The sequence below is a fragment of the Copadichromis virginalis genome, linkage group LG2, assembly GCF_057382275.1.
Source record: "Copadichromis virginalis isolate Kocher_CV1m ecotype Utaka linkage group LG2, C_Virginalis_male_GT1.1, whole genome shotgun sequence".
NCBI classification, from domain to species: domain Eukaryota; kingdom Metazoa; phylum Chordata; class Actinopteri; order Cichliformes; family Cichlidae; genus Copadichromis; species Copadichromis virginalis.
In genome coordinates, this window is record NC_140619.1 from 14,459,872 (window position 1) to 14,468,369 (window position 8,498).

The 8,498-nt window shown below is 45.9% G+C and overlaps 1 long non-coding RNA gene across 1 annotated transcript; it reads right to left on the minus strand.

Annotated features, from left to right (window-relative positions):
- Positions 1-587: 587 nt before the first annotated feature.
- LOC146717097 (uncharacterized) lies at positions 588-1,136 on the minus strand. Its single transcript, XR_014921828.1, has 2 exons — positions 911-1,136; positions 588-828 (listed from the first exon to the last, which is right to left on the minus strand). It is a non-coding gene; the product is annotated as an uncharacterized LOC146717097 (long non-coding RNA).
- Between the last annotated feature and the right edge of the window lie 7,362 nt (positions 1,137-8,498).

Here is an 8,498-nt window from a genome sequence, read left to right on the forward strand (position 1 = left end):
TCAGCAACCGATGAGCTGCTGCTTCGGCGCCGGATCCCTTCTCAAAAACATTTTTAAATTTCGAGAGAAAAACAGCATAGGTTATGTCTGGATTGGCTTTAAGCGCTGCCTGTGCCCACAGCAGCGCGCGGTCACGTAACAGCTGTACAAAGAATGCAATTCTTGCTCCATCATCTTCAAACAAACGTCTCTGTTGGCGGAAAACCAAAGAGCACTGCGTCAAAAATCCTGCACACTTTGACAGCTCACCAGAGAAGGGCTCAGGGGCAGGTAGACGGAGTCCTGCGGTGCCTGGCTCCAGAGCAGAGGGGGCTGTTACTTCAGCTGCTGCCGGCTCCACAGCTTGGGCTTCGGCGCCTTGCGGGGCGGGGTGAGCCGCCGAGGGCGTTCCTTCCAGCGGTGTAAGCCGAGCCACTGCCTGGGTGAGGGACGCAATCTGGCCAAGCAGGTGTGAGAACATCGCCTCGTGGCGGACCAGCACCGTCTCCTGTGACGCAAGGGCTCGCTGGACTGGGTCAAGGTCTGCTGGGTCCATATTCTGGCTGGAACGTTCTGAACGGACCCACGCGCAGACAGTTCTTTCAAGGAAACAAAAAGGGGATTTATTTACAATAGGGATCACCTTAGTGCAAAATATATGTACAGTGAGTTGGGAGGGGGTCCAGGGCTCCAGGGAGAGAAGGGGGGGGGGAATCCACACACACGCTTCCTCTTCCACTCAGTCACCGCCACCGCTCCTCCGCACACACGCACTCCTCTTCAGCCGCACTCGCTCCAACACTCCACACACTGCCCCACTTGGACAGGTCCGGTGATTCGGTCCAGAATCTACAGACAGAAGGTCAAGGTTAGTTCCACAACATAAAACACGTGTAAGCGATTCTTCTTTGAATATGCCGCGAGCATGAACTCAGGTGGTTCGACGTTCCAGCGGTGAGCTGCTCTGTGCCACTGCCTTAAATAGCAGCTGGGGAAATCAGCCAGATCAGCCGCAGGTGGACACCATCCACAGGGGTGCGTGGGCCAAGAGTGAGAGCCCGTAATGAGCTCCACCCAGGCAGAGAGGAGGAGGAGAGACAAAAAAACTAAAACTAACAACAACAAAACCTGTAGCCAGCGTGGGCCAACCAGAGAGACACGGGGACCGTGACACAAGTGTTTCCTAGAACGCTTGGGATTTGTGTTCAAAGCTTACATTACATTGTCCATTAAAGCAACCTCTGGTGACCAAACTGATGTTGATCGTGTCTCCGCGAACCACGATGAGCAAGTCTGAAGTCGTGTGGATCCGGGTCATGGCACCACTGTAGCCGGACTGGCCTTAAACTCTTATTGCCGTTAGTTCTCTGCGTTGTGTTGTGCGAATGACCAGAGGAGTCAGCTCTCACTTTGCCAGCTGGGTGGATTTATTCTCCCAGAACCGTTTAAAATAAAAACAAAACAGTACAGCAACTTCACTTTACTGGACTTCTGCATGAACACCTCTCCTCAGCGGGGCCTCTACACGACTGAGGAAAATAGCGCGCAGCTACAGGAAGTGACTTCGTGGGAAGTCAAAGGTCACACAAACAAAATAAAAGCTCCCAAAATATAAATACAGAAAATAAACATATATAAATAAACACATATACATAACCAATACTGACAAAGCAAGATAACACTGCAGGATGGATCCTTGGTGAAATATAAATTATTTTTTAATACACCCGTTACACACACACCGTGTGGTGTGACACAGTTTAACGTCTCATGTTTGTTGTGTGTCAATTTAAGTGTCAATCTCATCTCCTCCTGCACATATGAAGCTTACACACATACACACATTATATCATGTGACTTGATAGTGATTCTGGAACGAGAGATGTGAAGTCTGAGATCCTTTTTAATTTAAAACACGTGAATGTTGGTCACGCTGCCCGGCCTCATCCTCTTCCTCCACAGGACAGCTTCCATCCACAGCTCTTCTGTTTCTATCTGTTTCTGTCTGTATGTGGAGTGTAAATGAAGACCGACACTACCTGCTGCCTCTGATCAGGTCAGGATAAAATTGAATCTGCTGTCACACCAGGGCCTCAAACAGTGTGACAGTGATCATCTAATGCAGTGGTCCCCAACCCCCGGGTCCGTGAGTCGTTTGGTACCGGGCCGCGAGAGTTGAGGCTCAGGTGTGAAATGTATGGTTTTCAGGGTTTTTATCGGTTTTCAGCGTTATTTTGTTATTGTTTTTATCGTTAACTCGGTTTTCCTGGGTCTTTTCACGTGTGTGATGAATAGATCTTCTTTTTTCCGGTACTGGTACTAGTTTTATTTTGTTGTATTTATCCGCGACACCTTAAAGGCCGGTCCGTGAAAATATTGTCGGGTCCAAAAAAGGTTGGGGACCGCTGATCTAATGTGACACAGTCACCACACTACACAAAATATTGCTTAGCCCAAGACCGGCGCTAATTTAACCATGTTTAATGACTACCGACATCTAGTTAGGATGCCTCCCTTTTGCTTAGCTTGCTGCCACGGCAACCTGGCTTCAGATAAATCACTCACTGGACGGACAGACGGACGGATGGATAAGACAGGTGATATCTTGCCCTCCTCTGAAAGAAAACAAATAAAAAGTCTCTCAGACCTGTTTTGGAAGATGCGGAAGTGGAAGATGCAGACACGGATCAGTGTGTAACTTTTATGATTCAGTCCTTCCTTAATAATGAGGAAGAACCTCATTATCTTTGAGGTTCTTCCTTACTCGTGTTATGCTGGTATTGATCTTTTTGCCTTCGTTACCTCCTGGTCATTCTGCCTCTATCTCCATCTCTTTGATCCAACATCATAAATCCCTTTAGTGTCAGAATACCAGAGACTTCAGGTTAATCGCTGACATTTAGAAACCGCACTAACACTCCGTGTTAACACGCTCTGTGCTGTGTGACCCACGAGGTTCAGAAGTCCTCTTTCTTAAAGGACAGCAATCAAAGTGACATCTACTAGATGACAGCAGCAAGTGACGTCTGTCACCCTCCTCAGAGACATCCACGCCCCTCAGACTGCTTCTGTCCTCTCGAATAAAGGTCTCTGAGGGAGTGTGCATGCCTGTAATCAAGTTATACTGTGAGTCACTTCTGTTAAATGTCAGAGCTGATGGACGTGCAGTCGCGTCTCATTTTACTCCCTGCTGAGGAAACTAGGCTTCATTATCAGAGCGATAACAGAGATAATTACTTATGTGACGTCTCATGCAACAGATTCATAATTACTCTTTTCTCCATACATGCCGCAGAGCCACAGCGTTGCTCCTCTGCTTCAGTCCAGACTTAATATCTCAACCGTGCATCCTCATGAACTTTGAGTCCTTTATAAGTAATCCTTATGATGGGGTTGTCCTCCGGCTCTATTTTCTGTCACTGTGAAACAAATCCAGTTTGGGTAATCTGCTCCTTTTTCCTGATGCAAAACGAATGACATCGCCATCATCCTCAGCAGCACGTGATGCTGTCATTCTGCTGAGATCCTCCAGAGAAACAAATCTGGTACTGACCAGTTAGGTGGCATCATTTCAGAACTGTGAGTGTCATGCTTAGCCAAAGATTCGGCTCAGTGTCACAGGTTTTACTGGTGAAGCTGTCAGTGGATCTCCAACTTCCTAACTGGCAGACCACAGGCAGTAAGGATGGGCGGACATGTCTCAGCCTCCACCACTCTCAGCACTGGAGCCCCCCAGGGGTGTGTTCTGAGCCCCCTGCTGTACTCTTTGTACACATATGACTGTGTGGCCACTACCAGCTCCACCACCATCATCAAGTTTGCTGACGACACCGTCGTGGTGGGCCTGATCTCTGATAACAACGAGACGGCCTACCTGAAGGAGATTAGGAATCTGGAGAACTGGCAGAGGAACAACCTCCTTCTAAACGTCAGTAAGACAAAGGAGCTGATAGTGGACTTCAGCACTAAGCAGGAGAGGAACTACCAGACCCCTGTCATCAACGAGTGCCCAGTGGAGAGAGTGGACAGCTTCAAATACCTCGGAGTTCACATCACGCAGGACCTGTCATGGTCCTGTCACATCAACACCGTGGTGAAAAAGGCCCGACAGCGTCTCTACCACCTCAGACGCTTGAGAGACTTCCAACTGCCCTCCAAGGTGCTCAGGAACTTCTACTCGTGCACCATAGAGAGCATCCTGGCGGGAAACATCTTAACCTGGTTCGGGAACAGCACCATGCAGGACAGACGAGCTCTACAGAGGGTTGTGCGGTCAGCTGAGCGCACCATCCGCTCCGAGCTCCCTGACCTGCACTCAATCTACAGCAGGCGGTGCTGGACCAAGGCCAGGAAGATCGTGAAGGACCTCAGCCATCCCAACAACAGACTGTTCTCTCTGTTGAGGTCAGGAAAGCGATTCCGCTCCCTGAAGACCAACACAGAGAGACTGAGGAGGAGCTTCTTCCCGCAGGCGATACGGTCTCTCAATCACACCACCACACAGTACTGACCCACACATATGGTTCTTACACACACACTGGACTTTCTGGACTTTGGTTTTGCACAACACTGGTCACTATATTCTTCATTTCCGGTTAATACTTGTACAGCTGCTGTTATTGTGTATATATTTATTTATATTTAGATTTCTTCATACATTCTTATATAGTTCTATATTGTGTATTGTGTATTGTGTATTTTGTTGTACAGTTATTTTATTTTCAACTTTAATTTATATATTTATCTTTATCTTATTCTTCCCAGTTAAATTTACCCTTCATTCTAATTTGTGTTGTACAGTTATTTCATTTTTAACCTTAATTTATATTTTATTCCTTCCTAGTTAAATTTACCCTTTTTAATTTTTCATATTTATTTCCTATCTTATTCATAGCCTTTTCCTTTTTTGTTTTCTTTAGGTCACGAGCAGTTGTCCAAGCATTTCACTACATATCGTACTGTGTATGACTGTGTACGTGACAAATAAAATTTGAATTTGAATTTGAATTTGAAGCTAAAGTGTCATTCATGAGCAGGTAACTGCAGATGTGATTCAAGACAGGTGAAGAGCAGGCAGGTAAAAGGTACAGAGGAGCCCAGCAGCAGTTACCAGAGAACAACCGTGAGAGCGGGATTAAAGAGCACAAAACTCAAAGACGAGGGAAAAGACTCCTTAAATACGTGAGGTGATGGTGGATGCAGAACAGGTGCGAAGGCTAGCGTCTGGGAACTGGTTAGCTCCACCCACAGGTGTGCCGGTTAGCAGAACCAGCCCACAACTCCACCTGAGAGTAGAAAGTAGAGAGAGTGAGAGGATGAGAAAGAAAGAAGGGGGAAAGAGGAGAAACCTCAGGCCTGCCATCACTGTGATGGTGATGAAAATTTGATGCACTTTATCCATCAAATACCCCAAAATAACAAGAAACACAACAAACTTCTGTTGACCTAATGTTAGAGTCTGTGGGTACATGCAGCCCTGTTCTGTGCCAGGAAACGGCCTGAACTCCCCTCCATGTCACACACATGCCTCCACTACCAGCTGGTTCGGGCTCAGTGGGCGAACATCCTCTGGAACCAACGCAGGATTTGTGGGAGGCATAAAGACCGTAAACTCATTAGGGCAAATGAGGATCATGAATGCTGCAATTCATTCTGTTTGTCATGATTATGGTCAGTTTGTGAGTGCTTCAGCAGCCAGGCTGGTGGGTTAAACTGGCCAATCAGAGCGCAGTCTGACACGGTTCAACACTGAGTGTCACCTGAGGGAACATGTTCGGGAATAAATACGGACAAATGCACACTGATGGGCTGTTTTTGCAGATTGACCTCACCTTCATTTGTAGCCCTGCCCAAAGCACACCTGCTCGCTCTAAATCGTGACTTTTACTGTTTTATGGGAAACGTATTTGATGAATATTTGCAGTCTGCAGCCTTCTTCTAATAATTAATCATTTCACTGAAACAATGGAGGAGTTTTTTGCACTTGGTTCTTTTTTTATTAGTACAAAACTGCCTTCGTGCAGTCCTTTAGTAGAATCACTTATAAAGATCTAATAACCTGAATGTATAAGGACTGCTAACTGTGAGTGGGTTTCTGAGCTGATTGCATGAGTGGAATCAGGGGTGCCTTTGTGTTCTTCATGACACCAGGTTGTTGACTCAGCTGCTCTGTCACATTTTTTTGAAACTTTCTCACTGTGTTCAGTCTCCTCCAGCCGCTGATCCAGTCCCGGCCCGCTGGGACTGTTTCTGTGGCCGGGCTGCTCGTTAATCCACCAGCTGCCTGCTCCAAACGTCCCCACTGGCGCTCTGCCTCAGCTCTCATCTGGACTCGAGACTTAATTCTTCCTAAACCCTAATTAAGTTCTCCATGATTTTATTTTTTCTGAGCTCTGGCCTTGAGGTGAATTATTTCTTCAATTAAAAAAAGACTAAACAAACCATTATGTAAATATCTAAATAAGTCATTCTTGTGACCAGAAGGTTTTCTTCTCATCCAGCTGCGAGGTAACGCTTACGCTCTGTGGTCAAATCAATCTTCTGTCTTAATTATGTTGTTTTTCAATGGTTCCAATTCAAACCTCAGTGCTGTCCTTCAGGTGCCATTTAATTAAATCTGGATGATCTCCATAATTGTAAATGCTCAGATAAGCAACAGACAGCTGTACGTGAAATTTCCACCAGCAAATGATTGACAGATACAGATAAGCTGGGTGAGAAATGGCACAGCGAGCAGCTAAAGAGAGAAAAGTAAATATGTGCTGAGCACATTTAAAGGATTTGTCCTCAAGTATTTTCTGTCCATCAAACAATGAATCAAGAAAATAATCAGCAAACATATCAAAAATCACCGGAGCTCCATGTCACACCTCAAAAACAAGCTCAGGTTTTACCTGAACACATAAAAATGAAGAAGACTCACTCAGACTCAGAGTTGTGTTTTCCTGATTACATTTGAACAGTTTTTTCCTTGAGTTCCCTGCAGGTGGTTTCCAGTTGGTAGAATATAAAATGAGGTGCAGGAAACAGCAAAATCATTACCAGCTGCAGAACAACAACACACAGAATCATTCTCCAACCCTGCTTCTTTAAGTCTCAGGAAAGTCTGACGACCACCGTGTGGTAGAAACTCCTCACAGAACCACTGTGTGTGAATGTTACTGCTGTCGTCACACTGAAGGGTTTCATTGTGTTCAGAAGGTTCTGCAACATCTCCTGGTTTATGTCAACCTTTCAGATTTCAGGAACCAAGGTTATTCCTGCAGAGACTGTGGTGGCCTTGGGTCATCTCACCCACACACTCGGGAAGAAATGAATCTATTTTAAATGGGAAAGAAGACAAAAGATGTTTCTACAGAGATATAGAGACAAAATAAAAGATGGGAGGAAAAGTGTGAGAAGCAGATGAGAGCAGGGAGGACATGAAGCCATCAGCTGTTACCCACACACTGAGCAGTTATGGGAGGGACCGGGGGAGACCGGAGAAGACTGGACACTCCTCCCAGCGTTTAGCAGCATTAGTGAGTCGTATTAAACATCCATTCACACCACAGTCTTACTGTCAGTAAGTTACTGCGGTTCATTTTTACACGGCATTTGAAGGATGACATGTTTCATGCTTGGTGAGGATCACAGAATCGATTACAGCTGGGAATAGATCCGTTTCTTTCAGCCTGGTGTGCACAGCAGTCCTTTAACATGGCTCCATGAGTCAGGCCCACTTTATACCTCCACCTCTCATGTCTCTGACTGCATTCAGGAGATATGATTACATTTACCCTTCCTGTTTGAGGTGCATAACCCAGAGGCTCCATTCAGTTTGGTGGTCAGCTACATTCAGACTTTTAATTTTAGTCTCATTAAACCTCCTCACATGAAGTGTGCAGTTTACAGTGGCTTTGCACATGTCAAGGATAAATGTAGAAATATATTTCTGCCTGACAGAAAGCTCCCAACACTGCGACCTGCCATCTTTACCCAGTTAAACACACTTTTCCAGTCTTTGTGACAGCATGTTTCCTGAAATCTGATGTCTAATGATGGTGACTTAAATGTTCCCTTTGGGTGGAGCGTGGGTGCAGCAGAGGCACTTACTAACCCCTGACCCTAAGCTCTGAGTCATCGTCAGCACTGACCCCAACCACAGCCTTAATCATAATCCTGGTCGCTAAATGAATATAACAAGGAGACGTTTCAGATCCTCTCACTTGTTCTTAACACACACCTATCCTACCTGCTGGTATGAGTTTACCCAGAATGCACTTCTTAAGTTTCCTGTAGTAAATGAGTAGCTTCTGCTGCTCTGCATCACAGACATGAAGCTGCTGCAGTTATTCACACTGATACTCACAGAAAAACACCCCGCTGAGCTGAAACCCATCAGGTCTGTGTCAGCACCAAATCTGGATGCGACCTGTGTACTCCGCACCTGTACCTGAAAACATTCAAAGTGTGAAGGCAAATCTGCACTTGCCCTCACCATTTAGCTGTGATGTGGAAAACAAAGAGTAAGAACATAT